This window comes from Hydractinia symbiolongicarpus, chromosome 5 (genome assembly GCF_029227915.1).
Source record: "Hydractinia symbiolongicarpus strain clone_291-10 chromosome 5, HSymV2.1, whole genome shotgun sequence".
Classification (NCBI taxonomy): Eukaryota; Metazoa; Cnidaria; class Hydrozoa; order Anthoathecata; family Hydractiniidae; genus Hydractinia; species Hydractinia symbiolongicarpus.
Window position 1 is genome coordinate 24,888,551 of NC_079879.1, and position 17,482 is coordinate 24,906,032.

Genomic DNA, 17,482 nt, shown 5'->3' on the forward strand with positions numbered 1-17,482 from the left:
TCGATTTGAATTTTATTGTTTCAAAAAAATACATTCTAATAACCACATGTAGAATTTTTTGAACGTTTTCTACAACAAAGTGTATTCTGCGTCAGAAGAAGAGTCTATCACACAAAACCGGCGCCGTATTGCTTGTTGCTCATTGTACTGATGAATGTTTATATTAAAAACGCATTTACTTATGCGTGCACCGTCGAACATGGATTTAAAATTATCAAAATTACTTGAAGCGGTGTGGTATGGTTTTAAACTTTCGATGTTTTTGTGACCACTCAATTGAGATACGCGAACTAGATGGACGTTGTTGTTGAAAAGAGTTAAAATGGCTGCTTTTCTGGCAGAGTGATTCGATATTTTGAATTTACTGCAACCTGATTTTCTGAGATTTTGCATGCATGTAGCAATCTTTAACGATTCTCCGGCAATGTTATTTGTTTAAAGTTATAGCTATCTTTGTTGTTTTAAGGTTAAAATTTATACCGTGTTGTATAAAGTCCGTTTTTAAGGCTTTCTCTCAGCGCTTTGAATTTCCCGTATAAACCGGTTGATAATAGCAATCAGTTAATAACCTGCTGTATAAAGCCTGTTGTTAAGGCTTTTTGATAAAATAAAATAGTTTCCAATTAATACTACATTATAATTGTTCTAATCAAAGACTGTCTTATCAAACTATGATATCAATTGCGCACCAAAAAAGTAGAAGCCATCTTAACAACAGCAATCTTTAGATGAACTTATCTTTGATGTATTTTCTACCAGTGTCATTATTTTGAATTTTTAAAGATGACACAATGGAATTGATCAGAGCAGTATCGGGACTACTCATTGTATTATTATTCTCTGTTGTGACTCTTTTGCTAAGCACGTACAATTGACTTTTTATAAAGTCTCATGCGCCCGTTTTTACACCAATGACACTGCCGACTTTAAGTTACAATTTAACGTCTAAAAATAGTACAATTTGGAATCGGATTGAAATGCTACAAGAGGAAGGGGACTGTGTGGAAAAGAAGAAGATAATCCATTGTGACCTACTTTCCGCATTTGTATCAATGCTTCACCGTTTTGTTGCTTGCATAAAGAATCTTATGATTTAGACAGAATGTTTTTTATTCGTCAGAATGAATATGAACACTGTGTAGGCTTATTTTAGTGGTCACGTCCCAAACCAAGAAAATGTGGATATCTAAGTATTTTTTATACAGTAGCGATTGTAGTTTAAATGACCCAAAATGTTACCTTTAAAATAATTATGATTTTTAAGAATACCCACAAAGCTGTAACCTATTCACCACAACCAGGATTTTTCAATGCCAGGAAACATTCCAGAAACTATACCCCGGCAAATAGAAGACTTGTTATTGAAACTGAATATTAGCGACGCCCGTTTTGGTTGGCATCACAATTTTTGGGCTATTTGCTGTGAAGACCCAACAGTGTATTTCATGATAAGATTTGATGTTAAAAACACAAAATATTTATTTATTTCCCGTATGTTGCGATGTATATAAACATGAGAAAACTAGACAAAGTTCATTGAAAGTGCCAATGAATATTTTGATAAATTTACCTCAAATGTCACCGACAGAAAAATGTATGTGGCAAATGACGATAAGACTATAAAAGAGAAACTTGGAAATTTTTTAACACAACTGGAAAATCTTTTAATGCTTCTATTACCGCAAATAATAGCATGCAAAAAGCTGATATTATATTCCTGATCGGTTAATAACTCGCTGAGTAAAGTTATTTTTTTTCTTGAAAAACGAGAACTTGTCGGTAAATTTGTTTCATAATTTTCTCCTCCTATTTTTACGAAACAAACTAACAATCATAAATAAATATTCACAGTTCAATTATTCTTTTGTTTCGACATACTCATTAAAAGAAAAGTGCCAGTGCTCTCCACCGTAGAGGTTTTTAGTTTAACTGTGACTTTAGGTTAGTGAGGTTATATCTATAGCGCGTTGAAGAGTTTTGTATTTAGTTGTTAGTTTAACTTTAACTTGTTATACATCAGCGCTACATATTAAGCATACGTAAATATTTTTGCGAGATAAACGCAATATTGAACGATTTTCCACTACTAGCTAGAAAAAATCAATAATTTTCAAGATAAATCCTGTGCCTTGTTTAACTTCTGGCACCCTGTGCTTTATTAGTCATCTTCTAATTTATATTATAACTTCCGATATCGCCCTTTTGCTTTTCTTTATCAATGGTACATTGTGTTTATTGTGTGATGTCTGGTAACTTGTACTGCGTAGAATTAAATTTTTAAAGAGATTAAATTTTCTTTATAACTGTCACAGCCTGAAACACCTTGTCTAAGCCAGTTGAAAGCATTGTTATAGAAAATTAAATTGTCTTTGATAAATGGTTTAAATTTATTTCTCGTTCCGAGGCATGCCCAAAATTGGCTGATTTCCGCAGTGGAATAACTAGCAAACTTTTAAGTTTTTCTTTAATTTTGTGAATTGTTTTAGAAATGCAATTTACAGGAGGCACTAGGTAGTTGTATTCAAGCACTTAAAAAATAACAAAATGCAACTGCGCAAGTTCCTGGACACAGAAATTTCGAATCTATCATATTTCTTATTTTGAAAACTACCGAAACAAGCACTAGTAAAAGATCTCCATTGACTCCCTAGACACATTATGAACTAGTCTCCCACTCATCGTAATCTATGTTTTTCAAGCGTTAGTATTAAGGGATCTGGGTATCCAGTTGGTTATAAGATTAATATCATAAACTCTTGACAGTTCGAATATCTTTAATGAAATACTTTGTAATTTAGTTTTACTACTCCCAGATGAAATTATCTTAGAAGCTGTATAATTATCAGTAAACTATACCACAGACCTGTACTGAAGTTGTTCTCTAAACGACTCTAGCCCAAGCTCTACAGTTTTCATTTCTCGCTAAATAAGGAGTCCCAAGGAGATATTCAAGATCTAGCGGGTGTTATTACCCCTATTGCTATACTATATATATTTCAAAATTGGGAGTTTTACCTATATTTAACGCTTTCTAAAATTTAATACTATTTTAAACTCTTTCTTTAACAGATAGTACAGATGTTAAGTACGCTTCTTGGCTGGTTGTTGGTGGCTGGCCAATCCAGTGTTCCCATTGTCCACACGCAAGGCATACATCTGTGAGCTTTGGTCCTCTTTTCAAGTTTGTTGTTCTTTGTCAGTTTGAGCTTCGGAATTTGTAGTTTGTTGTTCGACCATTACCGACTGTAGAACTAACTAACGGTGTGTGATATTTTTCGCTTATCCGGCCCTTTTATTTTCTTGGTCACGTGACAAAGCAAAGTGTACTTTAACTGTATCTTCCAACACCCGGTTATATGTCTTTAATAAATTCATTAAGCACATTTCAAGAGTATGGATATGCAAACATTAAAAAATGTATAAGATACGCAAATTTAATATAGAAATCGTCTGGGTAATCATTTGTGGCAGCGAAATATGGGATTAGCTGCCTTGTTTTATATACTTGCCATGACTTAAGGCTGCAGAGCTGGCGAGTTTACCTTTTCATGGCACGTTGTTAACTCTACACTTTGCACACATTCAGATGTTAAGAGCGTCCCAAATGGATTGCAATGAGTTAAAATCAGGGAAAGTAGTTGAAACGCCACTTCAAAGTAGTAAAATAAGTTGCTATGCAGTTAATTTGGTATTTTACCAGTAAAAGGTCCGAACGGATGCTTTAACATCCATTTAAACAAAAATACTCTTTTCCATTGTATTTTTTATTGCATCTGAAGGTATTTGTGTTTGGTGTTTGTAATATTATTTTCAAGAAGCAATTGATATGCTAAGATATTATCATGCAAAAATAACGGCCAATTTCTTTGTTTGTGGATGTCCAGTTGAACCACCCTAACTTTGAACTTTGCGAAACAAAAAACTTTTTCGACGCTTTAGAATTGTGTCTGCGTTAGAATAGATCTGTTTTGTGTTTTACATGCCCTATACAGCCTTTTTCACTGTGTTACAACAGTAATGTTGCATGACAAGTCCAGAAGTTGAGTGAGGTCCAGGCTTCCTTATGAAAGAAAGAAAAGTTCTACTACTTACTGTTATTGCAAGAGAAAGTGTACCAGAGTTTATCAGTGTAGATATAATCACAACATTTACAATGATTTTACTACATTAATGTTCATTCAAGATGTAAAAGTTAGAATGCGCGTGCGCAAAATTCGCAAAATATTTTGTAATTTTTACAAGATGGTAGACGTCATCGCATGCCCTACAAACATTGTTTCATAAATTGCATGCTCTACTGATTTTAAACAAAAGCTGACTTTCATGACTACAAAGCGTCTGTTTTAATTTTATAATGTTTAATAACATGTTAGCAAAGACAAAGAAGTTGTTGGTGGCTATGGCCAAAAGCAAGAAAACGAAAGTAGAACAATCTCATTGTCAAGAACGTGTTTTTTCTGACAAAGGCAAAACGAGCATATAAAATGCCAAAGCTAACATTCTTAAGTTTTCCAAAGACTATTCATAGATGTTTTTATTAATTTCAATCACCAGAAGATATCAACCTCTTGGTGCTTACATTTTAAAACTTTATTTTGTTGTTTTTTTCAACTGGATGTAGATAGAGCTAGCTAGAAGCACAATTTGATTCTTCCACGCTTTGCATCTTTTTAATGCTATCCCTCTGCTCTCCTAGCATCCCATTGTTATTAGAAGTAAAAATGCTCTGTGCAGTTTGAGCATAAACATGGTAGCCTAAAAGTAAAATAGTCAATAAGGGGTGTATCTGTACACTATGTTGTATAAGAAAGTTACAATTGTTTATCACCAATTTGGACCTTTTCGTATTATTCCATTCTTACCTACATTTCGGATTCACGATTCCTAAGAATTGATGAAAACCCTTCCCCCTTTCCTTGAGTGTCGAGAAGACGCTAATAGTGGAAAAGAAAGGATTTTTGTGGAACCTATTGCCCCTGTAGGCTTTTGTGGCAAAAAATGCTTTCTTTTCCATAATAAGCAGAACACGTTTCTTATATTTTTTACAAAACAATGATTTTTACAGAAATTATTCCTGCATTATAGAACTTTTTAGCAAATTAATTTGCTGTTTGCCAAAACCGCTTGAACGAGAACTTAAAAATTCAAATGTAAGCATGAAAAATACTTATTGTCAGGGATTTTGCGGAAAAATATGTATAAATGCTTTTTGACTTCGATCTCAATTTTCTTATCAAAATGACTGAATTATAGGCGGAAATTTTTCTAATGAAAAAAGACCTGTTATTTTTAGAATGAAGCTTTGCCAGGGTGTATATTTGATTTGAAAAAAAGGAAAATTATACTGATTTAGTGAATGTAAAAATCAAGGTCTCTAGAAATTGGTTCTTAACACGCTGGAGCGTTTTCTTTAAAGATTTTGAGGTTTTTGAGGCTTAATTTCTTATAAAAAAATTCTTATAAAAAGAAGGTGTATATTTTTTTCCCCTTTTAGTCAAAATTTAGCCTTGGTCATCTGCGAACATAAATTCTTTACGAGATCTATTAGACAATTCTAAATATCAAGTCTGCGCACGTAAACTTATCCAAAAACTTTTGAAATTTTTCTTCCTGCAAAAATTTTGACAATGCAGTACTTCTCAACAAACACTTTCCTTTTTACTACAAACATAATCTTGTAGAATTGCTTGTTTTTTTCTCATAACTTCTGACAGCTAATTCAGTTTACATTAAATTCAGCTTAAAATTCCAGTCATTCATGAAATTATGTCTATGAAATAACTAAAAAAATTCCAGGCAAAATATTTTTATTTAAAAATTTATCCTGTTAAGGTAATATGTTTTGTACCTGAATGTAAATATTAAAAATCCACTGACATATTTTTTTAGTTCCTTTGTGGCGTCAACAACCTGTTAAAGTGTTGGATTACTCCTTTTATGGTTTCAATCGTTTGGGATATTTTCTGTTACAAACACAACTATGCATATAATATGGTTCTGATTGGAAGACTTATTCAAATGATTATGTTAATTTACAGTTTATCATTTTTTGTTTGCTAAATGAAATAAACAAATTTTATTGTAACTTAGATTATTTTAATCTTTGTGTGAGACATTTCTTCATGAGTTGGAAATATGACATTTAACAATTTTTTAACATTAGTTAATTTAGAGGGAAATGGCTGTATTCATTGTTCAAAGCATCCATAAGGCTTATTTGGTCTTTGTTTTTTACAGTTTAAATAACAGCGAGTTAAATATAATCCTGAAACCGCCACTTGCCTTGAATTGTTCTAAAACATGTTGTTACTACAGCCAAATCCATGGTTTGTGTTCTTCGGTAAAAATCAACCCATGTGCCATTGAATTGAAGATAACGCAATTGTGTGGGTACTAATATCAATTTGCTATATCTTTCTAAGGTTTGCTACATTTTTTGTTCTTTCCTACCATTTATGGCCACTCCTAATGACCTGCTACTTTAGTACATAAATTTGTCCCCCCCCCCCGCCCCCCTACCGTAAAAAATGCTTAAAAACTTTTAGTAAAAAATGTAAGCGGAATAATTATTTTTTTGCAGCGGACAGACGAATCCTGTAGCTTTTTAAAATATACATACTTTACTGGGTAAAAAACTTTAGTTTTCCCTTGAATTTTGTTACAGTATAAGAATTCTGAAAATTTTTCGAATTAGGAACCCTTTTGTTTACGTTGCTACAACAAAAACAAACCCGTGATTTTCGGTACTTATACAGCCTTGGCCTCACTAATTATAATAAAATACAAAGTAAATAATATTTTAGCACTATGCCATGTAATTTAACATGATAAATCAGATCTGTCGAGATTATGACGTCCTCATCACTACAGAATATTTGGGTTTTAAAATTTTAAGAGTTGGCGTGGTAGATAATCTAATGCGCAGTCCTAATGCGTATTGGATTACCACAGACAGAAAAAAATCCTATATATGTAAACCTTCTTTCCTTTCTTTGTACGTTACAAAAAATAAAGCGTATATTTGTTTAGATAGATAAATAAAACTAGGCTAAAATACATCAGGAATATATATCATAAATTGCTAATAAATAAAATTCGATCTACTTCAAAAACCCGTCATATTAATAGACTTTTGTATCAAATTTTGTTGTTCGGTTCGTTACAAAACAGTTTGTCTTGTTGCCAAATAACTTTGATATTCGTCATTGACTTCCTTCTCATCAGAAAATAGACCAAATTAAAGGTAACGACAATAACTAACGTGAAAGATAAAATATGAACCCAAGGCATCAGTAGCGGTGTCGTAAAAGCAGGAATTACCGTGGCAATCATCCCTAGCGAAGACCTGAATCCATGTGCGAAACTTTGAATACTGGGAGGTACTTTCTTTGCTAACATACTTGTCAGGAATACTTCGTTTGGAAACCAAATGAACGTAAACCCGATAACAAAAACAGCCATCAACCACATATCTCTCGTGTAGTTCCGCACTAACACCTTAAGTTCAAATATAATACAAAAGCAGATCAAAGTGCAAAATATGCTAAACAAGCAAGCATAATATTCCCTTTTATCTGTTGTGCAGAGCTTTGAAAATGTATACAGAAACACAAAAAACGGGACAGCAGTCAAAACAATCGTAATGGTTAGTGCAAGTTGACTCCATTGTAATAAATCATAAATTATCAATGGCAAAAGGATATCCAAGCTATAATTGCTGTATAAAGATATGAAGGACGTAACATATATCAACAAAGTATCTTTATTTGTTAATAAAAGATAGAAAACTTGCGTTGCTGTTAAATCTACCGCAAAATCAGATTGATTGTTTTCATCCTCAAAGGTTTTGTCATCCTTGTATAAAAATGCTTCCTCGGCATTAGTTTTTTTTTCATTTACTTTCTCTCCTGGCATGTTTTTTTCAACAAACTGTAAGTCAAGCGGTTTGTTTGGCAGTAAGAGCATTGAAATTACCATTGCAATGAACGATAAAACAGAGACAAATATGCCAATAAAATTCAAGTAATTGACAACAAAATATCCTATTGTGATATTAATTCCTTTAAACAATACTCCAAAAACCGGACCGCTGGTAAATCCTATGCTAAACGCTGCAGAAATAATCCAAATTGCTTTCGTACCATCTTTTCGGTTATGTAAACGAACCAACTCGCCAGCAGAAACACCCATAAATGAATCCCCAATACCAGCGAGAAATCTTCCAACTATTAAAAACGCTGGATGGAGATATATGGTATAGAGGAGGTTGCCAATTAGCATTAACAATAAAACCAGAATGACATACATTTTCAAATTTCTTGTTCGATCAACAAAGCGACCAGAAAAAGTTCCAACGAGAATTGAACTTAAAGAGAATGCTCCAAGTGTTGCAGAATAATACATATTTGGATTGTCCACTTGCACCAAATCCTTAAGATAGGGAACCATAGTGGACATAATGATACTGTAATCCAGTCCTGCAAGAAATATTATAATGACGCAAACAATGACGGTGTGTTTACGTTGTCTTCGCCATTTCTCGTGCGCTGTTTCTTCCATATTTATTTTGTAAAATGACATTTCTGAATGATAAAAAGAACTTTCTTCGTCTTTATTATAACTTACTAGCCTCACCAATTTAAATTTACCTGATAATAAAAGAAAATATGATCCTAATTAAAACAATTATAAAACATCGTTAAAACACTTAAAGATACCAAGACTTCTTTATATGGCTTTTTATTACTTTAATCCATTCCATCGGTTAAGCCTGGTTCTCACGAACATAAATTGTTGCAGTCGTCTCTAGCATGATGTTGCATAAAACACACTGCTGTCGCGCCTCCTGTATGCAAGTATAATTAAATCTATGTAAAGAGAGATTATTACATGGCTCTTTTGATATGCCTGTCAAAGTAGATGTCTAATCATGGTCAAATAATGTTTATTTTACGGTGCATACCATAGTGTATAATGCCTTATGAGCGAAAAAAAAATGATTTTTATCATATCAACCCGTGAATACATGGAGGAGAAATGTGTGAAGTAATTTATTCAAACACTTAGATTACAGATTATATATTTTTCGTACAGCAAGAAAAAAATACTTCAGCCTATGCGCCACGGTGCCGCATTTTAAGATTTCTACTGCATGGTCAATTATGCTGCATGGCATGAAAGAAAAGAGAGCGAAAAATCGCAGTGCTACAGTGCAATAATGCTCGCGCGTGTAAAGGAACAAAATTTGCATTGCATGCGCAAAAAAAATCGCACAGTACCCCCAGGGCTTTAGTGGAAACGTATGGAATATTTACACCTTAATTTTAGTACATATAATAAAGACGAAAACTTCTGACAATACCCAGGAGACGTTACTCTTGATTCTTATATTTCTGTTTCTTATAATTTTTTTTATTATTGTTTTAAATAATGTTTTTACAGGATGGCCTATTCAGTATAATATATAAAAATATATTCTTTACTGCTATTAATTAGGGTCCTTCTTGGAAAAAAATCAATATATATTATTTTATTTAACAAAACAACTACGCATGCAACTATACGTTTCACGTCTTCACGATCATCAGGTGTACGACTACAATGTCAATACAACTTACTTCTTATATAGTGATTACAATTTTCTATATAAATCCCTAAACACTAATCGTTACTTTTCCAATTGCTTAGAAGGAATTTGTTCTCGTGCGGCATTTTAACGTCAGTTCATTTCTTTTGTTTAACTAGTTGTTCAAAGTATTCGTAGGTATAATCAATTTTGCCATTAAACATAAAATGCATCGTTTCGTGATTTTGGTATACGGTGGTACGTGTTTATTGATTGACCAATGTGTCTCTGGTGTTAAAATAACTTTTTTCAATTCGCATAGATACTTGGAAAGTGCAGTTTTATTCGCGTATTTTACATGTTTCAATAACATGGAGTGGTTTCTGTATTTTACTTTTCAACTTCCTTTCGCTGTTCCAATGTATGTCTTTGTTTCTTTACTTTTCGAGAATGACGTCACAACGGTAAACAACACTCTTCGCGTTACATCTCCCTGCCATGGGACAGTTCCTTTTGTCTCTGCAACTGCTCGGATACGTCACTGGTTTCGTCTGTGTGCGTAACTTTTGAATTATGATCTTTTACTATTTTTGTCACGTTACTGGTGCAACCATAGCTTACTTCTACTATGTTGTGGTTTAGGATTTTGTGAAGTTTGTTTCCCTTTGGGAAGTGCTTGTCAACAGTAACGGCTTCGTTCGAATGTTTCCGCCTCGTTAAAGATTGTTTCGTTGGATGAATATTGAGATAGTCCAACTGATATCGATTGGGGGAGCTGTTTCAGAATGTTAGGTGGATGGTTTGAATTTGTGTTTATGTATGGAATAGTGTCGTTTGGTTTTATGTACGGCTTGAATGTTTCGGTTTCCAAATTCAATGCAGCAACAAGGAAATTAATTGTATCCACATTTATGACAATTTTGATACTGAAACCGATATCTTTGTATATATTCACATGATCTCAAATAGAACTAAAAATAACACAAAAACACGAGAAAAACGTTAACAACAGGCAAAATTCTTTTTCCTCCAACTTTGTTTACATATTAGCTACCTATCTATACGGTTTCTTCTGGAAAAAAGACGAAGTCAATCCCCTCTGGCTCGGAATAACAGGTTTTTATCCTGCGATCAGTAGAAGACTCAAATGTGTAATCTCAGCAAGGGAAAAAGTCTTAAAATAAGAAGATTTTTTTTTTTTGAAAATTATGTTTTCATTAAGAAGTATAGACGGAAAGTCCTTAAGAAAATTGTTGTTATTATAACCTGAGTTGTGTTGTAATTATATAATATTGGGTATACTAGGAATTGTAAATACGTACGAATACCGAAGATGACTCCACTTACTAAATCTTATTTATTATAAATCTCGAAAAGCTCACGTAAGCAAGTAAGTAAGTAAGTAACGGGAAGTTTTACCGTCCTTGGGGATTCCATCCTAACGGTTGGCTCTTCCTCTCCTCCGACTGTAACTATGTTACATTACCGCCATATATACATATAGCATTGCTCTAACTTACTTGCCTGCCACACAAGCCGGTTGTAGATGGCACTAAATGGGCTGACAACACTGCAATTGAAGTCCGGAGTGGAGACTCGAACCTGAAACCTTATAATTACAAGTCGAATGCGCTACCACTTCATCAATACGTAGCCAATAAGGCTCTCATTTTCGGTTAAACATAGTGAATAAGAAAATGATTATAAATATCAGTTAGTGTAGTATTACTGACGTGAGCTAGCACTCCTCCGCTGCTATTTTTTAAAGTAAGTTTTTATGTAAATAAACATGACGTAGTTCTTTACGTGTCACGTACCTAATTTCCAATAGACCTTTATACTGATAGTGCTACGTTTAAATTTATGAACTTGCAATGCAGTATGGGAAAAACAAGCTATTTAAAATGAAAACAAACCTTGAACAAAGGTGACACTTCTGTTACCTAAAGTGTTATCCTGCGTTTTCAATTGATCATTAATTACTGTTAGGGGAAGTAATTATCTCTAACCGATTTGAGGCATATAACAATGCTTGCAAATATTCCAAAATATGTCATTAAGTCGCACAACCAAAGAGATATTGGTCTTAGTTGTATACTAAACAGAGCGGATATTTGCTTGTAGTTAATAGTTGCTCACAAAGCCAAACCTTTTCCTTCTAGGTCAAAGTTACATCGCCTGAATAAGCAGAAATACATTTTGAAAGATTATATGATGTACTAAGACTTGGTTTTGTTATATCTTCTGCGGATGTGGGCATATCTACATTTATATGATGTATTAAGCCTCGGCTTTCTTATATCTCCTGTGACTGTGAGGTTTCGGCTTTCAAGATCTGTTTTGATTTACCTCTTGTTGTTACAACAATGTACAAGATCGAGTACAGTAAGTCAGATACCTCAAACCCCTGATAGACCGAGAAAATTTAATAAGTTGGAATTTAAATAAATTACGAAAATATTGAGATTTTTTTAACTTAAACAGAAGTATGTATAAACTTTGTAGTGTCTGTTACAAATGTACCTAAAAAATAACTCGCAGAGATTTTACTTCATTAATTACATGAGATATAATATCCTACCAATGATGGGTGTTTCAACAACAGTTTCAATTTAGTTGCCACTATCAACCATTACGACATTTTAAAGACTGCTGGTCTCCTGGTAGAGCATTTGCCTCCAGTGCGGAAGGTCTTGGGTTTAAACCCCGACTGAGTCATGCCAGAGACTATAAAAATGTGAATCAATCCCTTCTGCTTAACGTTCAGCATGAGAATAGGGTTAAAATGTTAGGCAGTTTTCTAGTTGAGCGGTTGTTGTGCTAGCACGCCTTTTTTTTCACTTTTTCACAACATTCGTTGGAATGGCATTGAAACCTATCGTTTTAATATATTAAAGATTATATTAGGATTTAATTATTTCATTTGTTCTTGTTTAAATCATTTTTAATTACACAAGAATAAATGAAGACAAGTTTAATTATTTTGTTGTTTATCGTCTTTTCGATATTTTTTGTTTTGCTATGATCTTTTGCACCTTCTGTTAAGGCCCAAATAGTGCTTTTACTAAAAGTAGGAACCAGCAGTAACCAGCAGTATTTTGAAGTAACCACCACAGAACCACCAGTATTTCGAAGTAACCACCAGAGAATCACCAGTATTTTGAAGTAACCAACGGAGAACCAGCAGTTTTTTTAAGTAACCACAAGAGAACGCTCAGTTAAATAGATAAAATGAAATGTTTATGTCTGGTGTGACTAGGGCTTTATGCAACAGTTGAGAAAGAAGGCTTTCAAAACCACACCCGAGAATTAACAAAAACAAAATTAATATTTTAAATAACGAACTAATATCTGAATTGTAAACAAAATATAACGAAAAACACTATACGGGGGAGAGTCCAAATCGAGACGTTGTTTACTTGTGGTAGAGATCAAAGTTCGAATGAATTGAATGAATTAATAAACTGCACATTTTAAAGTCATCGAGTGTGAGAGATGCCTCTACTGCCATTGCATCCACTGTTGAAGAATCCATATCAAATTTTAGTTTATTTTTTCGCAGCGGTTACACACTTCCTTCAACGCTTCCTAAAACATTCCGCTTAATCTGATTATGTATTTGAAGGATTTTCATTTTGCAATTCGTGTATTGTAAAGCAAATAAAACGCTAAAAAGGAGACATTTTTTTCTTTTGGTAGACAAAGTAAAGTTCGAATAGCGTAATTTTTCCCACCTTAACTACTCCGATTTCCCGGTGGTAAGAAAAGTTACGATGGGTCTCCTGGCTAGGTTTTCTGTTCAAGTAAAAAAATTATGCGTTCGATATAACCGTTTTTTCGTTGAAACGTGTTACATTTTATTTCAAAGGATGAACTTTAATCCTGAAAAAACTATTTTCGTTCTGTTCTTCTTGTTTCCATTATTGGCTTTAGGCGAATTACATAAATAAATACTTAACTCTTGTGGTGCGGATCCCGTATATATACGGGATAGCCACGGGCGTTTTACAGGCCCGCCCAGCTACGTCACAAGCAATTTCAACAAACTGGTTTTGCTCAGATCTGGTAGTAAGACCAAAACACTGCCCTTTGAAAAGAAAGTCGGAGTCTAAGAGCGCTTTGTTGTGAAATTTCGGCCCTACAAAATCAATAATTTATTCCAAAAATCTCTCCGCAAATATTGCTAAGTCCGAGATTGTTGGTCATGTTACGGGCCATCAAAGCAGCGAAAATCACCCAAGCACAGTTTTGTGTCACGGCACACCTACTTATCGTGCGCACAATGCATCTAGTTCCTTTTTGTTCTTGAGTTATTTTGAGTCAATTGAAGTAGGAATAAAAGTTGTGCCAAAAAGCCCAATTTTGACACAACTTTTATTAAACGGACCGGGTTGGTTAATTCTGCGAATTTTATTTATATTTTCGAAAATTAATCTTCGCGTAATCCATTTATTGAACCTCGCGAAAACAACATAAAAGTAGCTGGTTAGCAAGAGCAAAGTATAAAGAAAGCCCTGGGAACTAGGTGCCCTTTTATTTATATTTGGTAGTTTAAGGTCATGAAGTGTTGTGCATAAAAATCCCAACACCTTTGCGCCGCGGTTGCTGCCTTATCTGGAGTAAATTAATAATAACTGCTGGTTCTCTTGTGGTTACTTAAAAAAACAGCTGGTTTCTCTGTATGTATACACAAATATTAAATCAATTTAAGAATTGTTTAATTATTGATCAAAATTTTTGCGTGTATTTTTTTTCAACAACATTCCGACAAATAAATTTTTTTGAAAATTAATCTACAAAATTGTTCCGTCTATTTGGGCGTAGATACTAAAAGTAGGAACCAACAGTAACCAACAGTAACCAGCAGTATTTCGAAATAACCACCAGAAAACCACCAGTATTATGAAGTAACCACCAGAGAACCAGCTGTTGTTTTAAGTAAGAAAGCATATTTTTTTTTTTACTTGAACACAAACCACGTGAGAAAAACAAACGTATACTTTCTGCCGGATGCAACGATGTTTCTCCACAACATTAATTCATTCAAACTTTACTTTGTCTACCAAAAGAAAAAAATATATCGTTCTGGACCCTCCTCCGTAAAGCGTATAGCATTATATTGGTTTACAATACACGAATTGCAAAATAAAAATCTTTCCATCAAACACATAATCTGATTAAGCGGAATAATTATTTTTAGAAAGCATTAAAGGAAGTGTGTAATCGCTGCGTAAAATAAACCAATATTTGATATGGATTCCTCAAAAGTGGATACACTGGCAGTAGAGGTATCTCTTACGCTCGTTGACTTCAAACTGTACAGTTTATTAATTCATTTAATTCATTCGAACTTCAACTTCTACCACAAGAAAACAATGTCTCGTTCGGAACTCTTCTCCCTATAGTGTTTTTCAATATATTTGGTTTACTATTCAGACATTAGTTAGTTATTTAAAATATTAATTTTGTTTTTCTTAATTCTCCAGTGTGGTTTTAAAAGCCTTCTGTCTTAACTGTTGCATAAAGCCCGAGTCACATCAGACATAAACATTTCAGAAAATGGGTCATAAACTGTTGTGTGCATTATAAAATGTTTTACATTCGAAGCGGTAATTGCGATTATTTCGTTTTTTCTATTTAACTGGTCGTTCTCTTGTGGTCACTTTAAAAAAACTGCTGGTTCTCCGTTGCTTACTACAAAATGCAGGTGGTTCTCTGGTAATTACTTCATAATATTGCTGGTTCCTGTTGGTTCTGTTGGTTACTGCTCGTTCCTACTTTTAGTAAAAGCAAAAAAAAGTTAAAAAAAAGAACTGTATTGGTGAAGTATTGGCTCCCTCACAAAAATGAAAGGGAAGCATATAATACAATTCTGAACGAATTAAAATTGGCGTATTTTGATACGATCTAAACGTACTTGGTAATAAAAAATTAACCGACATAATTTTCAGTCGCGTTTCTCTTCACTACTAATAAAACTCTCTTTTACGTGCATAAAAACATTCAAAATGAATGAAAATTCGAGCGTGAGTTTCGAAATGAAATGAGCAGATGGCTCTTTTCTTGGAAATAATATTGTTCTGTTAAAAAATTGATGTAATAAAATCAAACCAGTTTGATTTTATCACATCAATTTTTGAATATTGATTTGTGTTTTTCCATCATTTGAGTATTATCGTTCTACTATTTTTTAATAGCATATACACAACATTTATAAATTCGGGCCTTTAGTTCAAGAGGTCTATGTATATTTTGCCCATTTCTTGTACCAAGGACAATTTTGTATCACAGCAAAGTTTTTGGAGAGTCAAATCTTTACGTAGCCGTCACTGAAGTCTTAACCCTATTCGGTCCACGTTTTTTTCAAACATATCATGACCGGGAGGGGGAGGGTTGGGGCGGATTCTGTCCCCCGCCTAATAACTTTTATAGGCTGGTTTAAATTATATCAACCTTAGTACACTTATAGTACGTCATAAAAGGAGCAAAACAGCGGCAAAAACATTTTGCTGGCGTCAGCACATTTTTTATGACGTCATCAAAAGCTTGAAATTTGTTCAAAATGCGACTATTTGCCCAAAATTCAATTACTTTAATTCTAGAGCGAATTCTTACATTGTGTTTGAACATAAAGGTTATTAAACATAATTTCCGGTTTTTACATAGATCGCATGAAAAGTTTCTTAAAATTACTCGAAAATTCGTTTTTTCCAATGTTCAGGTAAAATTTGAAAAAATTGGGAAATCGGAATAACCATGTGTCCAAAACATGGAAAGTCCTTCTTCTTCATGAAGCAAATTTGTGTTGTAAGTTTTAAGTTTTAAGGATAATCCTAACAAGAGTTATTATATTTTCCCTATTATAAGAATTTCAAAGAGATTTTTAGAGGTAGTTTCTAGTAATAGCCAATATCAAAGCCTCTAAAAGGCATGGAACCTAAAAATTGGCATGCAGGTGTCTAATTGATAAATATTGAAACTCAGTAAGTATCATAGCCATAAGGAGTTATTAAAAAAACAATCAGGGAGGGCGGAATCCGCCCGCCTCCCTCGGAACGAATAGGGTTAAGACAAGTTTTATCAATACAGCCTGCTGTTTTGTCATCATTATTTATGAGAAGGCTCAAAGACAATACAGGTAGATTTCGTTCTATCATAGATCAATTTCAAACAGAAAGCGGTATACGAAACAAGTCTGTGCGTCTGAGGATGCCCTAGTTCCCTAGGTCACCCCTTTACCCACACAACATTATTTCTCTACATACGATACAGCGAATACTCCATTGGAGATTTGGGACACCCAATCAAAATCCACTTGAGTTAACATTTTAGCACTCTATCTACTCAGATTGCAATTGACCTACTTGGGTCAGAATTGCGTTTGGGTTTCAACGTATATACACCATGGGTGTACATGATAATCAACGCTATTAAAAAATAGGATTATAGGAGAACATACTATAGTTAACAATGATTGCTATATGTGACCATCTTTGGAAAAGTACTTTTCTATGATTTTTTTGCAATCCTTATCAACAAAGACATTTTTTCAAAGCAGCCGATGTATAAAAATGTTTTATTTGCCACCCACGCAGACGACTTGTGACTCCAAAATGATTTTGTCAAACATGACAATATGTTTGCAGTCTTTAGCTTCTGTTAACAGTTTTGAGAGACATCTCAGTTTCTAAGATATTACCAAAATAGCGTTCTATATGATTTTATATTAAACTCAGTTACCATCATCGGTACTCACGTGTGTTAAAAACATGTCTTAAGGACTCGATATAAGTTGCTTAATCAAGTATATGCAAGTAGCTAATAAAATTATCTTCTTCCTGTATTGAAAAAGTGCACGCGGATATATATGTTGCTAGAAAGTTAATGCAGCGTCGCCTCATTCTTCTTTTCAAAGAG

At 33.6% G+C, this 17,482-nt stretch overlaps 1 protein-coding gene across 1 annotated transcript in view; it reads right to left on the bottom strand.

Moving 5' to 3' along the window:
- Window positions 1-17,295, bottom strand: part of LOC130645595 (catalase-like) — a 60,820-nt gene extending 43,525 nt beyond the window's left edge. Inside the window, exon 1 of the mRNA XM_057451636.1 lies at window positions 17,292-17,295. The gene's annotated coding sequence lies outside the window, so the exon portion shown is untranslated. The remainder of the gene's footprint in view (window positions 1-17,291) is intronic.
- Between the last annotated feature and the right edge of the window lie 187 nt (window positions 17,296-17,482).